This window comes from Delphinus delphis, chromosome 9 (genome assembly GCF_949987515.2).
Source record: "Delphinus delphis chromosome 9, mDelDel1.2, whole genome shotgun sequence".
NCBI lineage: Eukaryota > Metazoa > Chordata > Mammalia > Artiodactyla > Delphinidae > Delphinus > Delphinus delphis.
This window is the reverse complement of record NC_082691.1, coordinates 95,896,170-95,921,982: the sequence shown is the minus strand read 5'-3', so window position 1 is coordinate 95,921,982 and position 25,813 is coordinate 95,896,170. Positions and strand designations below refer to the sequence as shown.

The following is a 25,813-nucleotide window of genomic DNA, read 5'->3' as shown; positions in this document are numbered from 1 at the left end:
CCCAGTGGAGAAAACCCTGGTGCAGAACACTTAACATTATTTCAGATGTTCTTGTTGTAGAGAAACATTTACCTGAGCAATTCTTCATCTTCTTTGTTTAATTCAAGTTAGCTTAAAAGTAATACTGTCGGGCTTCCCTGGTGGCGCAGTGGTTGGGAGTCCGCCTGCCGATGCAGGGGACATGGGTTTGTGCCCCGGTCTGGGAACATACCACATGCCGCGGAGCGGCTGGGTCCGTGAGCCATGGCCACTGAGCCTGCGCGTCCGGAGCCTGTGCTCCACAACGGGAGAAGCCACAGCAGTGAGAGGCCCGCGTACTGCAAAAAAAAAAAAAAAAAAAAAGTAATACTGTCATGGAATGAACGTGTCCCCCAGAATTCATATGTTGAAATCTTAAACGCTAATGTGATGGAGGTCATTAGGTCATGAGGTTGAAGCCCTCAAGAATGGGATTAGTGCCCTAGCAAGTGGATAAAGAAATCTGAGCTCTCTTTCTCTGCCATGTGAGAACATCAAGAAGACACCATCTATGAACCAGGAAGAGGGTTCTTGCCTGACACCAAATCTGCTGGCAACTTGATCATGGATTTCCCAGCCTCCAGTACTGTGAGAAATAAATATTTCTTGTTTAATTCACCCAGTCTATATTTTTGTTGTAACAGCCCAAACTATCTAAGACAGATACCTTTTAAATTAAATAGTATGTACAGTATGGTCCTCTTTATGTTTTTCCTTTTTTCCCTATCTATTTATGCATTGTATTGCTTTCATAAAAATGAGGAAGTCATTATCCTAAAAAAAAAAAGAGATAGCACTTAACTTTTCTTTTTAAAAAAATTCTCCAGCTTAATCAGTCTTCCTCCAGTTTCCTCCTGTCCTCCCACTGTTCCTAATTTGATTATATTTATTTCTCAGTGAAGTTCCTACTTAAGACTGAGCAAACTTGATTTCCAAACACAAAATATTCCAAGCTTGAGCTTTAAAAATTTTCTTCTTTGCGTTGGTGTTTGTAATAATTCCATTTTAAACATCTATTTTAGTCCCTATAAAAGTCCACAGGGAGGGACGTATGAGGAGATGAGGAAAAAAATGGGGAGAGAAGGAAGCAACCATAAAGACTCTCCTGTAGCAGATTCCCTTGGGGTTTTATCCCAGACTAGGGTGAAGAGTTAACAATCAGTGTACTGAAATCTCCCCCTTCCACACTGGAAGTCCGTTTGCTGTACAACATAGATCTCTAATGGGTGGTGAGGAGAAAAAAAGCACGAGGAAACACGTGGAGTAAGGCCTGTCCTGAGTTCACCCTTTGCTTCTGTGAATAAACAGGAGCCCCTGTGAGGGGCTTGTATTCAGGAGTTAACAGGAGTGACCAGCAGCAGAGCCATGTAGAGGCTGGGAGCAGTGTGAGGGGCACGGGGGGTGTACATAGTGCTGGTCAGCAAGTTCCAAGTGAATAACCCAGGAGAAGGGGGGGGCCGTATTAGAGTTCTCCAGAGAAACAGAACCAACAGGATAGATGGATGAATAGATAGATAGATAGGGAGAGATCTATTGATATTATCAGGAATTGGCTCCCACAATTATGGAGGCTGGCAAGTCTCAAAATCTGCAGGGATTGTCTGCAAGCTGCAGGCCCAGGAAAGCAGATGGTGCAACGCCAGTCGGAAGGTCAACAGGCACAACACTCAGGAAGAACCCATGGTTCAGCTGGAGTTTGCGGGCAGGACAAAAGGCCACGTCCCAGTTTGAAGGCAGGAAGAATTCCCTCTTACTCAGGGGAGGGTCAGCCTTTGTGTTCATAGCACGACCTCTGCTCCCTTCTCCCATACCTCCTTTCCTCGAAACCCCGGCATGTCATGAGTCCCCTCACTTCCCTGCAAAGTCTGATCTCCCTCAGAGCTACCCTACCAGGCCTGACCTGGGATTGGAGGGCAGACAATGGGGTTCACTTCTCAGAGGTTTCCAGAAGTGAGCAACCCGGCAACCCAGGCACAAAGGGGTAGTTTCTGACTACAAAGTCCTTTGAAGGTGAAGGGAAAAGCCAATGTTTGTGCAGTTGAGTGGGGCATCCTGGGGGACCGGGTGGATGCAGGTGGGTGTCGAGGGATTGCAGACTGAGTGTTGCTAAAAGACCCGGGTTCCTTGGCCTTGAGCTCTCTCTCTCGTTCTCTCCGCCAAGGCAGCTGCGTTTCTCTCTTGCCATATCCCTCCTCCTCTCAAAAACTTGACAGTCAGAAGGCAAGCACATGCCTGCCTGCCTGCCCGCCCACACTCTCTTCCCAGACAGCAGTAGAGCCCACCATTTTCAGCTGGGGTTGTTTTCGCTGTGCAACTGGTCACAGAGTTCCAGAGCTAAAACATCTCCTCCAGGTTCCACCTTTATCAAAAAAGGAATACTGAAACACAGGCAGCCGAAAGGGTGAGCACAGGTGGAGATGCAGCACGCCCTTGACATTCAGATGTCTAATTAGGCTCCAGTGGTTTCAGTACAAAATCCCTGAGGCCAAGATCACCGGCCCAGTCCTTTAGGTCCTTTAGGCTTTGCTGTGAGAGAGAGAGAGTGTGTGTGTGTGTGTGTGTTGGGGGCTGGCAGGAGACAAGGCCAGTGCAGCCTGTGAACCTCCTCCAGCCTGCAAACACAAGCAGACTACGTGGACTTCAGCCAGCAAATTCCCTGCCAGTGGGGACAGCTCCTCTCCTCCCCCTGCTGCCTCCCCCCACCCCCGGGCCCCTCGCCCCTCCTCCTCTGACGTCACCGACATGCTCTTTGCAGACTGGCTCTGGGCCTGGGGAGGAGAGTCTGGCCTTGGGGCGGGCCTGGAGAAGAAAGGAGGGAGAGAGGAGACCACGAAGACTGGGAACTTGCCTGACAGCCCCTGGGAGTCTAGAACGTCCTTCTCACACATGTCACATGTGTGTCAACAACTCTGAGAAGCAGCAGACTTTTCAGCAGCAGTAGAACAATGCAAGTGCTCTGGTGAGAAGATGTTCTACCCACAACACTTCCTACCTGTAAAAAACTAAATTATCTGGGGGACAAAGATGAACAATGTAAAAGGGACAAGAGGAACAGAAAGACCGAAGGAAATGAGCATAAAAAGGGCAGTAGATTTAGAACTGAGGGAGGCCTGCTGGGTCCAGGACACAAAGGAACTAACAGGTCAAACTCACCCAGAAACAAATGAAAGAGGAGAAGCAGAGAATGGGATGTGATGACAGAAACAGAGATCCAAGGGATGAGGCTGTTGGCTTTGCAGACGGAGCAAGGGGCCCAAGCCAAAGAATTCGGGCAGCCTCTTGAAGCCGGAGAAGGCAAGGAAATGGATTCTCCCCTAGAGCCTCCAGAAGGAACTGGGAGCCCTGCCTACACCCTGATGTACCCCGTGAGATGCTCACTCGCTGGACTTCTGACCCACAGAGCTGCAAGACAGCAAATGTGATGTTTCAAGGCACCAAGTTCGTGGTCCTTTGTCAGGGCACCCACAGAAAGGAATGCACTCGCCAGCTGGTAAGCAGACGTGGCAGGGGCTTCAGGGTCCAGGCTTTCAACAGCTACACCTTTCTGTCTCTCCCTCATGCCCAATATCTGTCACCTATTTGTTGGTCAGCAAAACATTTTAACACCTTCCTGTTTTCTTTGGTTTATAGAACAATACATGTGATATTTTTAAAAAATTCAGCGGTTATGAAGTATCAATAGCCAACTTCTTCATTCTTAGCCCTTCGCCCTATATAAGCACCGTGAGATCGTCTTCTCTTATATAAGCATGTAACCATACCCTCCATTTTAAGGCAACTTCATTCTTTTAATTCAAAATATGTCTAGGACCCATAGACTTAACTCGTCCTTGGAAATAATTGTGCATTATACTATATGAAAATATATTATTATTTTCAACCGTTCACTTGTTCATAGTCTGACGGATTTCTTTTTCGACAAATGGCCCTCCTGCACTCCCAGCGCAGGGGCTGGGGTCTGCATCCTGGATTTAAGGCGGATTTAAGGCTGCATCTTCGTGCAAAAACTGACACAAAGCGGGGCCTCTGCAATTGGGGCGGCCGGCCAGGCTCCGCCCCCACCAGCGCGGCCACCAGTCAGATCCCGGAACCGCCCCCCTCTTAGCCACCCCCAACCCCCGTCCTTTCTACGTCCCAGTCCTCAGTCAGCCGCCCAGTCCCTTTTCGCCTGAGGAACTCCTGCCCCTTGGGAACCGCCGCCACCCCCGCCTAGCTGGTGTTCTTTGCCCCCAACCCGCGCTGCAGGGAATAGCGGGGCTAAGGGTGAGTGTGGGCCCGCGATGGGTTCTGGACAGGAGAGGCCTGGCGATGACACAGGCCACGGTCCGCAGGGCGGGTGGCCGGGCGGGGAGACGGGCGACGTGGGCGATGCGGATGCCCGGGACGTGCGTTTGTGTGGGGTCCGGGAGGCGTGAGGGCTGCCGTGGGGCCTCTGCGGTACCCAAGGGGAGGCAGCAGGTGAGTGCCACAGAGGATTGCTCGCTGTTTATTTCTCGGCTCCTTATCTGGTGTCTCCCTGCAGCTCCATCTCTGTTCCCTTCTTGCTTCGTTGTTACTCACCGTTGCTGGTCTGGAGGCGCGGGACCCCCTGTTTTCTGGTGCTTTTTTTGTGCTCCGCTGGGAGCCGTCGAGATTTCAGCTGAAAGGAACCGTGGAGGCGATGTCATTTCACCTCCCAGGGACTTGCTCTTGAATTTTTTGCGGGTGGCTTGCTTCTGCAGAGCGCGCAAGGTGAAAGTGCTTTCCTCCCCAAGTGCTCTACGCGCCCTCAGGCTCTGAGCGTGTCTGCGGTGGGGGAGTGAGGGGCAAGGTGCGGGAGAGTGGGTGCGGGGCGTCGGGCGGACTCTTCAGAATGCAGTGCCTTTGGCCTGAGGCAGTCAGGGTTGGATTGAACGGTTCCCAGGTAAACAGACCCGAGCTGGCCACTGACTTGGCTCAACCTGAAATGGAGGGAGAAGGCCTTATGTATAGGAGAAAAAAATTTACGAATCAGTTAATCATGGAAACTTCTTGGAGGACGTGCAGGTCTAACTAGACATAAAGGACAGAACGTATGGCTAGCTGACCATCCATCCATCCATCCATCCATCCTTCTGTACCCCAAAATATTTGTGAATTGACTTCACTGCAGTACTTTGCTTTCTTTTTTCCTTTGGTTTGATTTTTTTTTTAATTTATTAATAAAAGGTATATACGCTAATAAAGTGAGTGCCTGACCATCTCCTAGGTCAAGAAATAGGACATAGCAGTACCCTAGAAGCCCCTTTGTATCCTAGGTCATGCTCATCCTTCTCCCTTCCCTGAGAGATAACATCTATCCTGATTTTTTGTATTAATCATGCCTTTGCTTTCCTTTATAATTCTACCATTTGTGTGTATATTCCAAAAACATATATATATGTTGGCTTTCCCTATTTTTTACTTTAGTATTAATGGCATTGTACCATACGTATTCTTAAGTTTTTGAAGTTCACGCCAGTTGATGATTCCTTCATTTTCACTGTTTATGGCTTGAGTCTACTGTAATTCATTCATTCTACATTTGTTAGTTGTTGCTCCTTTGGGGTTTATATTAGTTATCTATTGCTGTGTAACAAATTACCCCAACACTTAAAAGCTTAAAACAAAACAAACAAACAAAAAGCATATTATCTCACAGTCTCAGTGGGTCAAGAATCCAGGAGGAGCTTTGCTGGGAGCTGACTCAGTGTCTTTCTCAGGCGCTAAGCAAGGTATTGGCTAGGGCTACAGTCATTTCAAGGCTGGGTGGAGGGAACCCCTTTCAGGCTCACTCACATGACTGTTGGCAGGCCTCTTGGCCTCACTGGCTTTGGTTGGCCTCACTTCTTTGCCACATGGGCCTCTGTATAAGATCAGCATGGCAGCTTGCTTCCACCAGAGTGAAGGCTTCCAGAGACAGAGAAAGACGAAAGCCAGAGACTTTTTGTAACTTAATCTCAAAAGTGACATCCCATCATTTTTGCCGTCTTCTGTTCATTAGAAGTGAGTCACTAGTTCCAGTCCACACTCAAAGGAAGGGGGTTAAACAAGACCATGAATATCTAGAGGCAGCGATTATTGGGGGCCATTTTAAAGGCTGCCTACTACCCGGGATATTAACAAATAATGTCCTCTAACTATCTCGTACATGCCTTCTGGTTCACGTGCACCCATTCACTCTGGTTCCTTGGAGTGTACACCTAGGTGTAGAATACTGGGTTTTAAGATTTGTGTATGTTCAACTTTCTTAGGTTATTGCTAAACTGTTTCCAAAGTGTTGAGCCAGTTTGCACTCTCTCCAGCAACAGATGAGAGTTCCTGTTTTTACATATACCTGTCACAATTTGGTATTATCAAACTTCATTTTTAGCCAGTCGAGCAGGCACGAAATAGCATTGTTTTGATTCTGATTAACATTTCTCTAATAACTAATGAAACTGACCATATTTTCATATTAACGATGAGCTATTTTCCTTTCTGTCTGAGAAATTCTGCTTCCTCTCTTTCATTCATTTTCAGGTTGGGTTGTTTGTATTTTTCGTATTGTCTATTGGAATGCTTTCTTTACATAACCTGGATGCTAGTCAATCCCTAGTTAACCACATGTGCTGCAAATATCTGCTTTCACTTTGGTGCTTAGCTTTTCTTTCTCCATATGTCTGCCTATCTCTGCCAATGAATTAAGTTCTGAATTTTAATTTCACTTTTACTATACTTTCCTCTAAAAGTTTTTAAAGTTTTGTATTTGGCAATGTCTTAATCCACCTGGAAGTTTCTTGCTATACTATTTACTCCATATGAATAATCAACTGTCCTAGCACCAGTGATCTGCATGAATCAAGTTTTTCATATGTGCATGAATTTGTTTTAAGCTCCGTACTCTCTCTGATTATCTATTTGTCTAACTCTACATCAATACAAAATTGTTTTTAACTACTATAGTTTTATAATAAGTCTTTAAATCTGGTAGGAAAGATTCTCCCACCTCTTCATTCTAATTCAAGAGTTTTTTTTAGCAATTCTTGGACCTTTGATCTTCCATATAAATATTTAAATAAACTTGTCAAATTCTTCAAAACAGGAAACAAACAAGCAAAGAAACAAACTTGCTGGAATTTTTATTGATACTGAATTAATTCTATGTATCAATTTTGGGAGAAATGTTCTCTTCAAGGTGAATTTTTCCATCTGTGAACTTGGTATATAATGCCATTTATTTAGCTTACCATTAATATTTTTTAATGTTTTGTAATGTTTTATAGTACCTTTCATTGTTTTCCTTTTGCTCGTTTCTGTTGACTTTAGTTCTAAGTACATTATATTCTTATTGCTATTGTAAATGTTTTCTTTTATAAAAATTATATTTTGTAGCTTATTGTTTGTTGCTGGTGTATAGAAATCCAATTGTCTTTTATATATTGATTATATATCAAACTTGATAAGCTCCATTAATAATTCTAAATTACCTATAGAGTCAGATTTGCTAAAAAGGCAGTTATATCATCTGAAAATAATGACAGTTTTGTTTCTTCCTTTCTAATCTTTACACTTTTAATTTCTTTTTACTGTCTTACTGCAATCGCTAGGAACCCCAGCATAATGTTAAATAAAAGTAGGGAGGGGTGTCTTGTTTTATCCTTAAGATAATAAAGAAAAAGATTTCACTATATCAACTTTAAATATTGCATTCATGATGGTTATTTTGTAAATGCTTTGTCCCATGATAAGAAAATTCAGTTCTTCTTTTGTTAAGCACTTTTATTATGAGTAAATTTTTCATTGAATGCTTCTCCTATAGCTATTGATTTTCTCATATGATTTTTTTCTTTAAGTATGTTAATGTGGTGAAGTTTAGTTTATTCAAAGTAATATTAAATCAACCTTACATTCCTGGAATAAACTCTCTATGATAAACATCTAATAACTTTTAGATATAGATATAAGGATAAGCATTAAATATTTGTATCTATATATGTGAATTAAGATTGGCCTGTAAATATTCTTTATGGTACTAACCTTATCTGTCGTTAATATCATTTCATAAAATAAGATGAGTAGTATTCTCACTGTTGCTATTCTCTGGAAGAATTTGTGCAAGATTGGAATTATCTGGTCAAATATTACTTTAAATCACCAGCACAACACTCAGGGTTTAGAGTTTAGTTTGTCAGAGGATATTAAACCTGTTGGTCCAATTATTTTAAAGATTATAGGACTATTTAGGTTTTCTTATGGAATCAGTTTTCATAAATTGCATTTTCCAAGATATTTAACCAAAATTAATGGAACAAACTTGTTCACAATATTCTCTCATTATCCGTTTAAATATTTTCTATTATTATGACCCCCTTTTCATTACTAATGTGTGTATATTTTCTTTCTCTTTTTGGCTTGATTAATTTTGCCAGAACTTGGACTACTTTGTTAACTCTTTCACACATACACACACACACACACACAAACTGTTTGTTTTCTTCATTATTATTTATTTTATTACTTCTTTCTGCTTTCTTAGAATTTTTCTGTTATTTCTTTTCTAAGCTCTTAAGGTATATGCTTAACTCATTAATTTTGAGCTATCATTCTTACATAAGCTCTTCAGGCTATAAATTTGTGTCACTGCTCTTTAGCTTTATCTCACAAGATTTGATATGAATATTTTGCTATCATACTTTAAATATTTATCATTTCTATTACGGTTTCTTGTTTGAGCCATGAAATTTTAAGAAATGTGTATTTGAATTTCCAGTCACTCCATAAAGAATATTTTATTATCTTCTAGTAAATGTTGCCTAGCTAATTTATAATGAATTCAGAGAATTATGATACCAATTCCTTTGGATTATTGAACCTAGCTTTACGTGTAGTCTCTAATTATAGAATGTCCTGTATATACCTTTAAAACAAGTGTGTTAATTATGAAATCCAGAGCTGCCATATCTTCACCAATTTTTATCAGCTTAAATTATCAATACAAAAATAGATACATTAAAATCTCTCACTATGATGGTGAATTTTGAAATTTCTCATTGTAGATCTGTTTATTTTTACTTTATATATTTTGAGGCAATGCTATTAGGGAATTGGAATAAATTGAAAATTTTATCATAATGTAGGGATATAAAATATTATGGCTAAAATAAAATATTAATGCTTTTGTTTTGAATTCTTAATGTGTTCATATATCATCAAATCAAGACTTTCTTGATTGGTGTTTACCTCATTTATCATTCTTTCATCCTTTCACTTTAAATCTTTCTAAATCTGTGTTTTAAATATATATGTTGAATTTTGTCAAAAGCTTTTCTGCATCTATTGAGACGATTATATGGTTTTTATTTTTCAATTAGTTAATGTGGTGTATCACACTGATTGATTTGTGGATATTGAAAAATCATTGCATCCCTGGGATAAATCCCACTTGATCATGGTGTATTATCCTTTTAATGTATTCTTGGATTTGATCTGCTAGTATTTTGTTGAGGATTTTTACATCTACGTTCATCAGTGATATTGGCCTGTAATTTTCTTTTTTTGTGGCACCTTTGTCTGGTTTTGGTATCAGGGTAATGGTGGCCTCATAGAATGAGTTTAGGAGTGTTCCTTCCTCTGCAATTTTTTGGAAGAGTTTCAGAAGCATAGGTGTTAACAATTCTTTAAATGTTTGATAGAATTTGCCAAAAGCTTTTGACAAAATTCAACACCAATTTATGATGAAAACTCTCCAGAAAGTGGGCATAGAGGGAACATACCTCAACATAATAAAGCCCATATATGACAAACCTACAGTCAACATCATACTCAGTGGTGAAAAGCTGAAAGCATTTCCTCTAAGATCAGAAACCAGGCAAGGATGTCCACTCTCACCACTTTTACTCAACATAGTTTAGGAAGTCCTAGCCACAGCAGTCAGAGAAGAAAAAGAAATAAAAAGGAATCCAAATTGGAAAAGAAGAAGTAAAACTGTCACTGTTTGCAGATGACATGATACTATACCTAGAAAATCCTAAAGAAGTTACCAGAAAACTACTAGAGCTCATCAATGAATTTGGTAATGTTGCAGGATACAAAATTAATATACAGAAATGTGTTGCATTTCTATACACTAACAATGAAAGGCCAGAAAGAGAAATTAAAGAAACAATCCCATTTACCATCTCATCAAAAAGAATAAAATACCTAGGGATAAACCTACCTAAGGATGCAAGAGACCTGTACTCTAAAAACTATAAGACCCTGATGAAAGAAATTGAAGCTAACACAAACAGATGAAAAGATATACCATGTTCTTGGATTGGAAGAATCAATATTGTCAAAATGACTGTACTACCCAAGGCAATCTACAGATTCAATGCAATCCCTATCAAATTACCAATGGCATTTTTCACAGAACTAGAACAAAAATATTTTAATTTGAATGGAAACACAAAAGACCCTGAATAGCCAAAGCAATCTTAAGAAAGAAAAACAGAGCTGGAAGAATCAGGCTCCCTGACTTAAGGCTACAATACAAAGCTACAGTCATCAAAACAGTGTGGTACTTTCACAAAAGCAGAAATATAGATCAATGGAACAGGATAGAAAGCCCAGAAATAAGCCCATGCATCTATGGTCAATTAATCTATGACAAAGGAAGGAAGACTATACAATGGAAAAAAGACAGTCCCTTCAATAAATGGTGCTGGGAAAACTGGACAGCTAAATGTGAAAGAATGAAATTAGAAAATTCTCTAAGACCATACACAAAAATAAACTCAAAATGGATTAAAGACCTAATTTAAGAGCAGATACTATAAAACTTAGTGGAAAATGTAGGCAGAACACTCTCTGACATAAATCACAGATCTTCTTCAATCTGTCTCCTAGAGTAATGGAAATAAAAACAAAAACAAGCAAATGGGACCTAATAAAACTCGAAAGCTTTTACACAGCAAAGGAAACCATAAACAAAATGAAAAGACAGTCCACAGAATGGGAGAAGATATTTGCAAACGCTGCTACCGACAAGAGATTAATCTCCAAAATTTACAAACAGCTCACACAGCTTAATACCAAAAAACAAACAACCCAATCAAAAAATGGCAGAAGACCTAAATAGACATTTCTCCAAACAAGACATACAGATGGCAAACAGGCACATGAAGATGCTCAACATCACTGATTATTAGAGAAATGCAAATCAAAGCTACAATGAGATATCACCTCACACCAGTCAGAATGGCCATCATTAAAAAGTCTACAAACAATAAATGCTGGAGAGGGTGTGGAGAAAAGAGGACCCTTCTACGCTGTTGGTGGGAATGTAAATTGGTATAGGCACTATGGAGAACAATATGGAAATTCCTTAAAAAACTAAAACTAGAGTACCGTATGATCCAGTAATCTCACTCCTGGACATATATCCAGAGAAAACCATGGTTTGAAAGGACACATGCACCCCAGTGTTCATTGCAGCACTGTTCACAATAGCCAAGACATGGAATCAGCCTAAATGTCCATCGACAGATGAATGGATGGAGAAGATGTAGTACACATATACAATTGAATATTACTCAGCCATTAAAAAGAATGAAATAATGCCATTTGGAGCAACATGGATGGACATGGAGATTATCATACTAAGTGAAGTAGGTCAGACAGAAAGACAGATATCTTGTGATATTGCTTATATGTAGAATCTAAAAAAAAAAGATACAAATGAAAATATTTACAAAACAGAACAGACTCACAGAAAACAAATTTATGGGGAAAGGTTGTGGGGAGGGATAGATTGGGAGTTTGGGATTGACATATACAGACTACTGTATTTTAAATAGATAAGCAACAAGGACCTACTGTATAGCACAGGGAACTCTGCTCAATATTCTGTAATAACCTAAATGGGAAAATAATTTGAAAAAGAATAGGTATATGTATATGCATAACTGAATCACTTTGCTGTACATCTGAAACTAACACAACACTGTAAATCAACTATAGTCCAATGTAAACTAAAAAATTTAAAAATAAAGAAATAAAAACCACAATGAGATACCAGTACATAAAAAAGCATATATGTCATAAACTTATGTGTATTTCTTTAAATCCTAGGTTTTTAAAATTTTTGTTAGACAATTTATAACATCATTGAATAATTTAATCCAGTTATATTTACTGTGATTAGTAATACAATTGGATTTACTTTTACCATCTTATATTTGCTTTTAATTTTTTCTGCTTTATCTGTCTCTTTCATTCCTAACCACTCTTTCTTTTTTCTCTTTTATTCCCCATTTTACTCCTTCTCTTATTTGGAAGTTACATGTTCTAATGTTTTAGGTCAAATGTTTTAGCAGTAATTCTAGTAGTATAGCACACTTAACTCATAACATTTATTGAAGTATAATTGAGAAATAAAACTTGCATATATCTAAGGTGTACAATGTGATGTTTAGATATATGTATACATTGTGAAATGATTACCACAATCAAGCTAATTAACATATTGATCACCTTGCATAGTTTACCGTTTTTTGGTGAGAACAATTGAGATATACTATCTTAGCAAATTTCAAGTATATAATACAATATTGTTAACGATAGTCATTGTGCTATACATTAGCGCTCCAGAACGTATTCAGCCTGCATAGCTGAAACTTTGCAACCTTTGCTCAATATTTCCCCATTTCCAACCTCTCCCCAACTCCTGGTAATGACCATGCTACTCTCTGCTTCTATAAGTTCAACTTTTTTAGATTCCACATATAAGTGAAGTTGTACAGTATTTGTCTTTCTCTTTCTGAATTATTTCAAAACTTAGCATAATGCCTTGAGGTTCATCCATGTTGTCACAAATGGCAGGATTTCCTTCTTTTTAATGGCTATATAAATTCCATTGTGTATATATGCCACAATTTCTTTATTCATTAATCCATTTGTTAGTCACTTATGTTGTTCCCATATCTTGGCTACTGTGAGTAATGCTGCAATGAACATGGCAGTGCAGATATTATTTGCAGTTACTGATTTCATGTCCTTTGAATATATACCCAGAACTAGGATTGTTAGATAATATGGTAGTTCTAATTTTAATTTTTTGATGAATCTCTATACTGTTTTCTATAATGACTGTACCAATTACATTCACATCAACAATGTGCAAGGGTTTCCTTTTCTCCACATCCTCACCAACACTTGCTATTTTTTCTCTTTTTGATATTAGCCCTTCTAACAGGTGTGAAGTGATATCTTGTGGTTTAGATTTGCATCTCCATGATGATTAGTGGATTTGAGTACTTTCCCATATACCTGTTGGCCATTTGTATATCTTCTTTTGTGAAATGTCTATTCAGGTCTTTTGCTTATTTTTAATTGGATTATTTGTTTTCTTGCTATTGAGTTGTTTGAGTTCCTCATATATTTTGGATATTATTAACTCCTTATTGGATATATGGTTTGTAAATATTTTCTCCCATTCTGTGGATTGTCTCTTTACTCTGTTGTTTCCTTCCCTGTGCAGAAACTTTAGTTTGATATAGCCCCACTTGTTTATTTTTGCTTTTATTGCATGTGTTTTTGGGGTCATATCCAAAAATTTATTTCCCAGCTCAGTGTTAAGCTTTTTTCCAATGTTTTCTTCTAGTAGCTTTACAGTTTCAGATCTTATGTTTAAGTATTTAATGCATTTTGAATTGCTTTTTGTATATGGTATGAGGGAAGAATTCAGTTTCGTTATTCTGCATGTGGATATCCAGTTATTCCAACACCATTTATTGAAGACACTATCCTTTCCTCATTGTGTGTGCTTTGCACATTTGTCAGAGATCAGTTGAATGTATGGTTACAGGATATAAAGTCAACTTACAAAAATCAGTTGTGGGGACATCCCTGGTGGCGTGGTGGTTGAGAGTCTGCCTGCCAATGCAGGGGACGAGGGTTCGGGCCCTGGTCAGGGAGGATCCCACATGCTGCGGAGCTACTGAGCCCACGTGCCACAACTACTGAAGCCCACGTGCCTAGAGCCCGTGCTGTGCAACAAGAGAGGCCACCGCAAGGAGAAGCCTGCGCACTGCCATGAAGACCCAACGCAGCCAAAAATAAATAAATTTAAATAAATAAGTGAGTACCAGTTAGTCAGGACCTAAATTAAAATAAAAAAAAATCAGTTGTGTTTCAATACACTAACAGCAATTTAGCAATTTCCTGAAAGGGAAATTTAAAACAAGAATCCCATTTACAATAGCATCAAAAACAATAAATACTTAGGAACCAATTTAACCAAGAAGGTAAAAGACCTGTATACTGAAAACTATAAAACATTGATGAAAGTAACTGAAGACACAAATTAAAAGCTATTCTGTTCATGGATTGGAAGAAGTAATAATGTTGAATTGTCTCTGCAAGTTTATATATAGAAAAGCTTAATAAAAGAAGTTAGTCATCTGCAAACAGAGATATCTGCAAACAAAGGCAATTTAACTTCTTTCTTTCCATTTTGGATGGCATTTCTTTTTTCTTGCCTCATTGCTCTGGCTAGAACTTCCAGTACTATGTTGAAAAAAAGTGAAAGGGGGACCCCTTGTCTTGTCCCTGATCCTAGAGGAGAAGCTTTCAGCCTTCACTCTTGAGTGTGATGTTAACTGTAGGCTTGCCATATGTGGCCTTTATTTTGTTGAGGTACATTCCTTCTATATCCAATCTGTTGATAATTTTTTGTCATGGAAGGGAGTTGTATTTTGTCAAATGCTTTTTCTGCATCTGCTGAGATGATTTTATCCTTCATTTTGTTAATGTGGTAGCACATTTATTGATTTGCAGATGTTGAACCATCCTTGCATCCCTGGAATAAATCCCACCTGATCATGGTGTATGATTTTTTTAATGTACTGTTGAATTCACTTTGGTAATATTTTGTTGAGGATTTTTGCATCTATATTCATCAGGGATGTCGGTCTGTAATTTCCTTTCTTATAGTCTCCTTGTCTGACTTTGGTGTCAGGGTATGGGTAAGGCTCAAACAATGCAATAAATTTAAAACCATTTATCTTCATTAACCACCATCTTGCAGCTGTGCTCTTGTTATTGTATGTTTATTATGCTTTTATATCCCACAAGACGTATTTGTTTATTTAAATATCAATATTGATATTTGCCCAGGTATTTACTCTTTCCCGTATTCTCAATTCCTCCTGTAGTTATGTACTCCCATCTGGGATCATTTTTCTTAATTTTGAAGTACTGCTTTTTATACTGTAATGCTAGCAAATTCTCTCAGCTTTTGTTTATCTAAAATTGTCTTTATTTTGCCTTCATTTTTTGAGGGATATTTTTGTTGTGCATAGAGTTTTAGGTTGGCAGATTGTCTTCTTTTTTTTTTTTTTAACCAATACCACTATGTTCTGGTTTCTATCATTTTCTTTTGAAAAGCCAGATGTATTATTGTTCCTCTAAATGGAAAGTATCCTTTATTTCTCGCTGACTTTCAGATTTCCTCTCTGAATTTGTTTCTTAGCATTTGACTATAATGTGCCTAGTGTAGTTTTCTTTGTATTTATTCTGCTTAGGGAATGAGGAGGGTTTTTTTGTTTTGTTTTTCTTGTTTTTTTTTTTTTTGCGGTACGCGGGCCTCTCACTGTTGTGGCCTCTGCCGTTGCGGAGCACAGGCTCCGGACGCGCAGGCTCAGCAGCCATGGCTCACGGGCCCAGCCACTCCACGGCATGTGGGATCTTCCTGGACCGGGGCACGAACCTGTGTCCCCTGCATAGGCAGGCGGACTCTCAATCACTGTGCCACCAGGGAAGCCCGAGGGTTTTTTTTTTTAATTTGAGTTTTGATGTTTTTCATCTCTTGAGAATTTTCAATCATTAATTATTAGCATATTGCTTCTGTTTCACTGTCTCTCCTCTTCTTCTGGGAGTCTAATTACACATATGTCAAGACTTTTTACTATGTCTCATAATTCCTATTATAGTTTTACTGTATCCTTTCATCTCCTTATGCATCCTTTCTTTCCTCTGTGTGTTATTTTTAGATACTTTCTACTGATTCTTGTTGCAGTTCATCAATTCTTTGGTCATTTGTGTCTAATATGGTATTACAACCAACTATTGAATTCCTGATTTCAATGATTATGTTTTATTTCTAAAATTTCTATTTTAATATTTTACGTTTTAATTCTATACTGGTATTCTCCAGCCTGTTTCTGTTATTTTTGAACACATTAATCACAGTTATTTTAAAATCAGTCCCTGTCTAAGAACTCAAATGTCTGAACCACTTGTCTGTTTCTATTTTCTGTTGTTTCTCTTGAGTTCTTGATAATTCATCCTTATTTTTAGCCTCCTTCTAAATTTTTGATTGGATGCAGGACATCATGAATGAAAAATCAGAAAGTTCTGGTTGATGTTATTGTTTATCAAAGAGGATTTTTCTGGCGTGGGGGACAGATAAAGTACCAGCAGATTACTTTAATACTATCAGAGATTAGCTTTAAGCTTTCTTAGAACTGGTCCCTTTCAGGTTTTTCCTTTATCCAAGAGCATAGACCTTACTTCTCAGGCATTATTTTTAGTGTTGATAAAAATCAGTTACTTTGGTGGGACTGGACCTCCATATTTCCATAATAGTACAGCTACTGAAATGACTGCTCAATTGATTGGCATTTTAGCCATTATTTTCTGCAGGTTTTTTGGGTCTCTCCCTGTGCATGCATAGCTTAGGAGTCAGCCAGTGACTTAAGGGGAATTTGTACATAGATTTTTAGATTCACTTCTCTGAGGTTTCTTCTTGTCTGAAATTTCACTCCTTTGAGTTTTAACTGGTTTGGTAATCTTGAACCAGTAACGCTGACACTTCCTGCTTGGCCTCAGTTATCCTGCATTGTGAACTGGAAAATGCCCTAAAAGAAGAAGCCACAGTGCAGTTCATGTCCTGAGTTTTCCTTCCCTCAGGATTGTAGCTTCTCTCATCCTGCTTATATTGTTTGCTCTTCAAAGTCTTCCCTTGTTTCCTACATTTTATCCAACTTTTACTGCTGTTTTTAGTGGAAGCATTGTTCTAAACAAGGTATTTTCTCAATGACAGAATTGGAAGTCTCTCACCATTTTGTCTTACATCTCAGATTATTTATCTAAGATTATTTTATTTCTTCTTGAGATCTATCCTTTAGAATTTCTGTTAAAGCAGACATTTTGATAATAAATTCTCAATATTTGTGGGTCTGAAAGTAACATTTAAGACTCTTATAATAGAAAGTAGGGGACTTCCCTGGCGGTCCAGTGGTTAAGACTCTGTGCTTCCAATGCAGGGGACGCAGCTTCCATTCCTGGTGGGGGAACTAAGATCCCACATGTCTCAGCGCGGCCAAAAAATAAAAAGTAGTTTAAAGAAGGTAGTGCCGCGGTGGCACTAGGCATGAGAAAGCAGTGAGGGTAGCTTTTGGGTCACTTCCAGACTATTAAGGATGGTGCTGCTTTGAACATTCTAGTACATGTCTTTTGGTGACGTGTGTATGCATTTCTGTTGGATATATACTTAAGAGTGGTATTACTGAATAGTCTTATTTTTTATTTCAAAATAATTTTTGTAACATTTTAAAAATACAAAATATCTAAAGAAAAAATTACTGGTCAACCCTTCCCACTTCCTGAGGTAGCCAAATATATCCTTATTTTTCCTGTTAGATAAACAGAAACATACAAAAGTAGGATCATTAATTTTTCACTAAAAATATATGTTGAGAGCATTCCTCAAGGTTTGACTTGAGCTCATCTTTTTAAAAACTGCGTAACATTTTGTAGTATGGACTGTTAATAACTTCTTCATTCATTCCTATGTTGCTGAGTATCTACAGAACTTAATATCTCAAAAGTTATTTCAGTGCTTTCAGGATTTCATGGCAGTCTCTATTACTCAGGGCAGAAACTGGAAAGTAAAACAGAACCTCTAGGGGAAGTAGAAATAAGAAAGGAATCAGGGGGCTTCCCTGGTGGCGCAGTGGTTGAGGGTCCGCCTGCCGATGCAGGGGACACGGGTTCGTGACCCGGTCCGGGAAGATCCCACATGCCGCGGAGCGGCTGGGCCGGTGATCCATGGCCGCTGAGCCTGCGCGTCTGGAGCCTGTGCTCCGCAACGGGAGAGGCCGCGACAGTGAGAGGCCCGTGTACCGCCAAAAAAAAAAAAAAAAAAAAAAGAAAGGATACAGGATTTATACTTATACTTGAGCTAGTAAGGTAGAGTCTGAAACAGAGAAAGAGAGGATAGAACCCATTGAAATTTTGGGAGACACAGAAAACAAAAGGCTTAAGGGAGAAAATTAAAAGAGCACGAAAATGAGGAGAAAACTTACAATACAGAAAATTTGCAATTTGGTCAGTTTTCTATGTCACGGTGCTATTTGTTTCATAGAGGAGTGATCCTAGGATTGCTTTCCTCACCCCACAATCATCTGTCTTGTCCATTCAACCATCCGTTGGACATCACGGATCACCTGTTTACGGCCACATGAAGTGGAGAATCTGGAAAAGAATGACGGAGTTCTTGGCTTGGGCTTACTCTGGTTTGGGGAGTTGTAATGAAACCCTGAAGTAGTACAAGGTGTGGTACTCTATCCACTTTACCTTGAATCCACATTCCTGTGGAAGGTCCAGCCTGGACACTGTTTTGTGCTAGGGGAGAAAGCTTTGAAATTGTCTCTTCCTGAGGATAGTTTGGTCTGGGGACATCTTCTCCTTAGGTACCCAGTGTATAGGGACCAGGGTGGTGATGGGTGAGGGGTGAGGAAACAGGACAGTATACAGAGGCCCCACAGATCTTGTAGGCCTTTGGGGACAGCCATAAAAAGGGGCTGTGGTTTTCACCCTGGTTTCTAATGTTGAGCTCACCAAGCTAGATGAGCAGACACCTGATTCAAGACAACACGTGGTCAGGCATAAAGCCAGATCCTGGCTCAAAAGTCAAGTGTTGCATCCCACTCTTCCTTGATTAAAATGAGTCAGGACTAGGAACGAAATTCAGGAAACCCATACACAGGGAGAAATCATTTTTATAGGAGGGTCACTACCAGCTGCTTGAGCAAGGATATTTTATCTATTTCGTTGATTAAATGTATCTATTTTTATCACAAAATAATATATATTACCGTTGAAACGTTAATGAGGTGTATGAAGAAAAAATACAAATAATCTTCTCTTTACTGTCCAATTCTTATAGTTTGATGTATGTCTTCCATAAAATTTGTGTTCATATAAGCATATAAAAATATTTTTAAATTTATCTGTACAAAATTGCAAAATCTCCGTTTTACTACCACGTTAAATGTTTATTAAAAATATAAATATAGTAAGACAGGAATAAAGACACAGACCTACTAGAGAATGGACTTGAGGATATGGGGAGGGGGAAGGGTAAGCTGTGACAAAGTGAAAGAGTGGCATGGACATATATACACTACCAAACGTAAAATAGATAGCTAGTGGGAAGCAGCCGCATAGCACAGGGAGATCAGCTCGGTGCTTTGTGACCACCTAGAGGGGTGGGATAGGGAGGGTGGGAGGGAGGGAGGGAGACGCAACAGGGAAGAGATACGGGAACATATGTATATGTATAACTGATTCACTTTGTTATAAAGCAGAAACTAACACACCATTGTAGAGCAATTATACTCCAATAAAGATGTAAAAAAAAAATTTAAAAAAACCATTATTAGCTGTGATAAAAATAAATAAATAAATATAGCCAAACTCCTGGCAAATATATATAGATTTAACACATCCTTGGAAGTAGTTGTATTATTTTATATAAGGAACTATCACTATCCACCAACTCGTTTGCTGGTAAATAGAATCACGGATTTCTTTTTCCGCAAACTGCCCTGCAGCACTGCCAAGGCGGGGGCGGGGGTTCTCCGTCCTGCATTTGCTGGGGGCATCTACGCGCAGAAACTGACACAAAGCGGGGCCTCTGCGGTTTGTGGGCTGCCGGCCAGGCTCCGCCCCCACCGCTGCGTCAGCCAATCAGCTCCCGGGACGGCCGCCTTCTCCCTCCCCCACCCCCGCCGCTGCTCACCTCTACCCGCAGCGTCCACCACCACCTCCACCAATTTTCAAATCCCGGGCTGTGTGCCCCTTCTCCTTGTCACGTCTCTGCAGAGGAGTCCCTTCCCCCTTTGAGGTAGCGGGTGTGGATATTGCTGGACTACGGGTGAGTCTTGTACAAAGATGGTTTCTGGGACCAGAGCAGGCCACGGAGCACCAACCGAGTTCCCTGCGGCCGGGCTTCGAGAGGGAGGGACGCGGCCAGGGTCCCAGGGGAGTGGGCCCAGCGGGACTGAGAAAGTGGTCGGGTTTTTGGTCTGAGACCAGTTGGGCCTAAGGAGGCAGATGTCTTTCAAAGAGGATTCCCTGCGGTTTCTCCATGTCTGTTTCTGGCTCTGCTTTTTTTTCCCACCACTCTGGCTTTTATATCTTTAGTTCTGTTATTTCTTCTCCTCCGGGAAGGTAACCATCAAAAGTCTAATGCATTCTTGCCCTTTCTAAACATTTTTCATAATAAAATCTGTCAAAGCTACAGATAAGTACAGAAAATAATATAACAGATTTATCAGGTGTTGACATTTTATCACCTTTCCTTCAGCTCCCTCTTTCTCTCTCAACGTCACTCCCCCTCTCTCCCTCTGTGTGTGTCTCTCCTCCTTTTTAAGAAACAAAATCTGACATTTAAAACCTTTTCCCCACCAAGTCTCATGCCACCATCCTGAGAGGTAAGTTAGGTTGTATCCCTCCCATGTATATTTTTGTCCTATTATTTATTTTTATGTATGCAGTATATGCATTTTTGTTTTGAAGTTTAAATTTTTCATGAAACAATGTTTCAGGTTTTACCTTGGTGCTACTAGTCTTGGCATTTCAGACCCAAAAGGGTCTTAGCAAGCAAGTCACCAGCCCTCTTTGTTTAGAAGAGGACCCTGACCCCTGGAGAAGATAAAAGACAGCCTCACCATCACTCCTTCACCGAGCAGGATCCTGAATTCAGGTCCTCTTGATTTCTGTTCCTGGCATTTCCTCTATGTAAACCCTGCCAGTGAGCTCACCTGCCCACATGCTCCTATTGAATTATTGTTCATATGATTCAATTTGGGGAAAGAGGATTGAAGGGAGATGGAGAAAGGAAATATGACTTGGATTTGGACCAAATCCTAGTCAAGATGAAAAAGTATGCATTTTCTTGAAACATATTTATTAAATCTTAGGATGACCGGAATATTTATTTTATTTAACAAGCAGTCATTACAGTCTTACTGTACATGCCAGACATTGATCTAAGAACTTTGTATTCACTCACCAGGCTTAAGCCGAGGAACAGAGGAATTAAGTAACTTGTGCAAAGTCACTCAGCCCCTAAAGTATAGCACTAAGATCTGAATCCAGGTTATCTGGTGACAGTCTGAGTTCCTAACCATTATCCTACATTATACTACCGTAGCACCTGAGCTAGGTGAAGTCACCACACAAAGTAGGAACTTGGAATTCAGAGAAGGGAGGAGCAACTGTCAACTGGTCATCAGAAAGGACTTTAGGAAAGAAAGAGGATTTGAAAAGTACACAGAAGAATCAATTTTAGCCACCTCTTGTTTGCTTGAGATATATTCTTAATTTACCAGACAACACAGTAACAGTGCGAATAACGCAGCGCTATATAAAAGTTGCCCTGCACTGTTCCTCAAATTAAACAAATATTAGCAGGTAGAGACGTAGCTATCCTGTCACCCACCATAATACAAATATATAGAGGGATGCTTTTTATTATAAAAATGAAAGCATATTCCACAATTTCTGCAATTTTTATTTTCCCCTAGGCAATATGTCAAGTACATTCCTCCAACGAAATGGAGATCTAACCTCTTCATGAGAATTGAATAATACTCTGTAGACTGTGTCTATGGTTTGTTCAGCCATTTCCTTTACTAATGACTAGTCAGAGAAGTTTTGTCTTAATTAGACGGCCGTCCCCACTGCCAGAATGGGGGCCACCGCAATGCCGAGCCGACAGGGCCGGCGACACAAAGAAGTCCTGTCCCCTGCCAAGCGCCGCCCCTCGGGGTCGCGGTCCCGCCCAGGAGGAAGCGGGGAGGAGGAGACTAGTCCGGAACCCCACCCCCGCTTCGTCTCCGCCCAGCTCGCTCGCCCAGCGCCGCTTGCTGGGACGCCCCTTCCCCGCAAAACCCTGCGTCTCCCTCTGCCCCCAGCCCTCCTTCTCCCAGCTGCCGCCTTGGAAGTTGCAGGGCGACCTGGTGAGTGGCCCTCTCCGAATGCCCCGCAGGCTGGATCAGGGGCGGGTGGCCATGGACTGAGCTCGGGTAGGGAGAGGGCGGTGCCGGAGGCCGAGGGGGCGCGAGGGGGGCGCGGGCGGACCTGTGGGCCCCGGCGAGCGGCAGGTTTGCCGGTTCCCAGATAGGGGCACAATCCCTCGCTGTTGTGTCCGCCTTCCTGTGAGAGATTGTTCTGTGTTCTCCGGCTCTGCATCCCTCCTGCCGCATTGCTCCTCCTCTTGGGGTTCTAACATCTGATGTTTGTTTAATTGCTTTGTGTTGTCGAGTTGCGCACAAACATGGTCTAGAGAAACAGCATCTAATTCGCAGCTTCATCGGGTGAGACTACCCTAGCCCAGGGAGGTGGCAGGGCTTGCTCGGGGTCACACGGGGAGCTGGTGGTAGAGCATCACTTCTGTCCTACTGCCCTTTGATCTTTGCAAACACTCTCTGGGACTGAGATCCCTCGCCCACTTGCATTGCCCCCACCGAGACTTAGGGAATGTGTGTGTGTGTGTCTAAGAGGAGCCGATGGTCTGTGTAGCTCCAACCAACCCAGACCTCCGTGCCAGCAGGCCTGGAGAATTCCCTGCCAACGCACGCGAGCTTTTCCGCTGTCTTCCCTCCTCTCACCCCTCCTTCTGCTGCTTCCCCCCACCTCAGCCCCCTCTCCACTCCTCTGACGTCACCGACATGCTCTTTGCAGACTGGCTCTGGGCCTGGGGAGGAAAGTCTGGCCTGGTGAAGGCGTGGAGAGGAAAGGAGGGAGGAGGATCCCACACCAGAACTTAGTCCTGACAGCCCCTCCGAGTCAAGGCCGGCCCTCTCCCATATTGTCCATTTGATAGGACACCCTCTGAAGCCAGATGATCAGCAGCTAGGAAGAGGCAACACCTGGATTTTTTTTTTTTAACTCAGGTCTCACTTATGCGCTCATACTCCTACATTATGCTATTTTCCTGGGATTTACCTAGTGAGAAAAGTGAGCAAATATGAGTGAAAGAAAGACAGAGAGCCCAGGGGGAACTCAGGAATTAAGAAGGGAGCGCATTAAGATTAAACTAGAGGAATAGAAAAAGCAGAGTTCTGCATCCTGCCTGTTTTTATGGGGATGGGGGGGAACTGATTCTGGAGGGCCACAAGAGGGCCTTCAAAGATGTTAGTAACGGCCTGTTGTTTAATCTGGGTGATTGGTGTATGGAAGTTTGTTTAATTTTTAAATCGTTTTATTATTTTACCATCCAAATTCTTCCACGTGCATTACATATTCTTTTAAATGTATGAATTAAACCATTTTAAGTGAAAAATAAGATTGGGCTGGTATGAACCCACCCCAATTCTGGCTACTATTAACAGAAGATGGTGGACACTGGAAAAGATACTGGACATATAAGGAAAAATAAACAAAGCATTCATGGAAAAAAAGGCATGAAGACGAGAAGACCTATAGGATTGGGTGTCTGTGATATGGGTCATTTTGCAAGGCCCGAGTGGCTATATGCTGAAGAATTGATCCCAGGTTTGCCCTTACGTTCACATCCATGATTCAGTCGTCCACCTGTGGAGCACCTCTTCATTCTTGTGGGGAATCCAGATATATAAATCACGTCCCCTGCAGATACTTACTCTACTTTGGGGATTTCAGATCAAGCTACAGTGCAGGATGTGGTGCCATATCCAAGGCAGGCCCACTACCTTCTTGCCTTCTAGGTACGTCTCTTAAAGGGAGACCCCGTTTAGGTGCCATGGGGCCTCTTTGTGGAAGGGGTAAGGGATCTGTAAAGCTCTCTCCTTGAGTTACAGGTCGTGCCTGAGGTGCCTTCTACTCCCGAAGTGCCTTGGGTTCCATTAGTTAGCGGGCCTGGGGAGAGAAAGCAGGATCCACAGAAGGAGAACCAAGGATGAAGAACTTAACGGGAGAAATAAGAGATTACCCCAGGCTATGTCCATCTGCGCTCACCAAGCTAGGAGGGCAGACAGGGATTCAGGCACAAAGAAGCAGCATTTGGTTGAAAAATTGAGTGTGGGAGTCATTGATAGCTGGTTAAAGTGGGGACAGAACCAGCTACAAAGTTCAGGGAACCTCCACAGAGGAGGAATTCACATTTATTGGTGGACAAATGCACAACTTGGGAGATGAAGGAAGACATTTTAGAATGAGTGAGATAGGATCAGTTGATGAATCCAATCATTTATATATTCAATCATTTAATGTGTTTACTTGATTGAATTTATACTACCTGTGCTATTTTTTTCCAACATTTTTATTGGGGTATAATTGCTTTACAATGGTGTGTTAGTTTCTGCTTTATAACAAAGTGAATCAGTTATACATATACATATGTTCCCATATGTCTTCCCTCTTGCGTCTCCCTCCCTCCCACCCTCCCTATCCCACCCCTCCAGGCTGTCACAAAGCACCCAGCCAATATCCCTGTGCCATGCGGCTGCTTCCCACTAGCTATCTACCTTACTACGGTTGTTAGTGCGTATATGTCCATGACTCTCTCTCGCCCTGTCACAGCTCACCCTTCCCCCTCCCCATATCCTCAAGTCTGTTCTCCAGTAGGTCTGTGTCTTTATTCCTGTCTTACCCCTAGGTTCTTCATGACACCTGTGCTATTTTTAATTGTAATAGAAATACATGCAACAATTCAAAGGATTGTTGTGCAGACTTATATAAAGAGAAAGAATACTGTTCACCTCTTCCTTTCCTATGCAGTCAGTGTTAGCTTGTTGAAATGTGGCCTCCATAGTTTTCTGTTTATATAAAATCCTAGTAACAGGCTTATGTATTTCTGGTACTTAAGAACATGGACTCCAGTGCTAGATTTCCTGGGTTTGAATGAAGGATCCACTTACCACCTATGTGACTTAAGCAAGTAACAAATTCTCTGGCCATCGGGTTTTTTGTTTTGTTTGTTTTTTGGTCTTGCGCATTTTTAAAATTGGGATAGTGATAGTACATACCTCATAGGTCTATTGTCAGGATTAAATAATGTATGTAAAGCGCTTATAATGATGCCTGCAACCTGGTAAGCACTATATTGTCGTCACTACTACTAAAATTGCTAGTACTACTATTGTTAGTAACCTCATCCATACAAAGGTGGGTTTTTGTCCTACATATTATAGCAATTTGAAATTTTCACTTCAGATATATCTAGGACATTTTTCTAGGTAGAAGAAAAATAGGTTTAACGCTGTTCTTTATGAAAGCCTCGTGGTATTCTATAATACAGATTATCATGCTTTTCTCAAGCATTCTACTTCTCAAAGCTTGTCTTGCCACACTCAGAGCCTTGCTATCAGACTAAGGAACAAGGAAAACCGGCAGAGAGAAGGGCGCTCAGGTGGTTCCACCCAAACCCCACGCACCTCAGGCCACCCGTCAAGCCCAGGAACCAGGTGGGAGACTCAGCAGGAAAAGCACCCCTCTTCTCCCTTGTCCCCTACTTTTCAAATCTCCAGGCCACCTGTCCATCCCTTTGTCACTTCTCTACAGATAC

The 25,813-nt window shown here is 41.0% G+C and overlaps 1 protein-coding gene across 4 annotated transcripts in view; it reads left to right on the top strand.

Annotated features, from left to right (window-relative positions):
- Window positions 1–4,164: 4,164 nt before the first annotated feature.
- The window catches only part of TCAF1 (TRPM8 channel associated factor 1), a 44,114-nt gene continuing 22,465 nt past the window's right edge, over window positions 4,165–25,813 (top strand). For 2 of the 4 annotated variants that reach the window (XM_060021049.1, XM_069541028.1), the window contains exon 1: window positions 4,165–4,281. The gene's annotated coding sequence lies outside the window, so the exon portion shown is untranslated. Of the gene's footprint in view, window positions 4,282–20,057; window positions 20,198–22,201; window positions 22,287–25,813 lie in introns of those variants that run through there. The other 2 variants (XM_060021048.1, XM_060021050.1) reach the window with 2 other exon arrangements.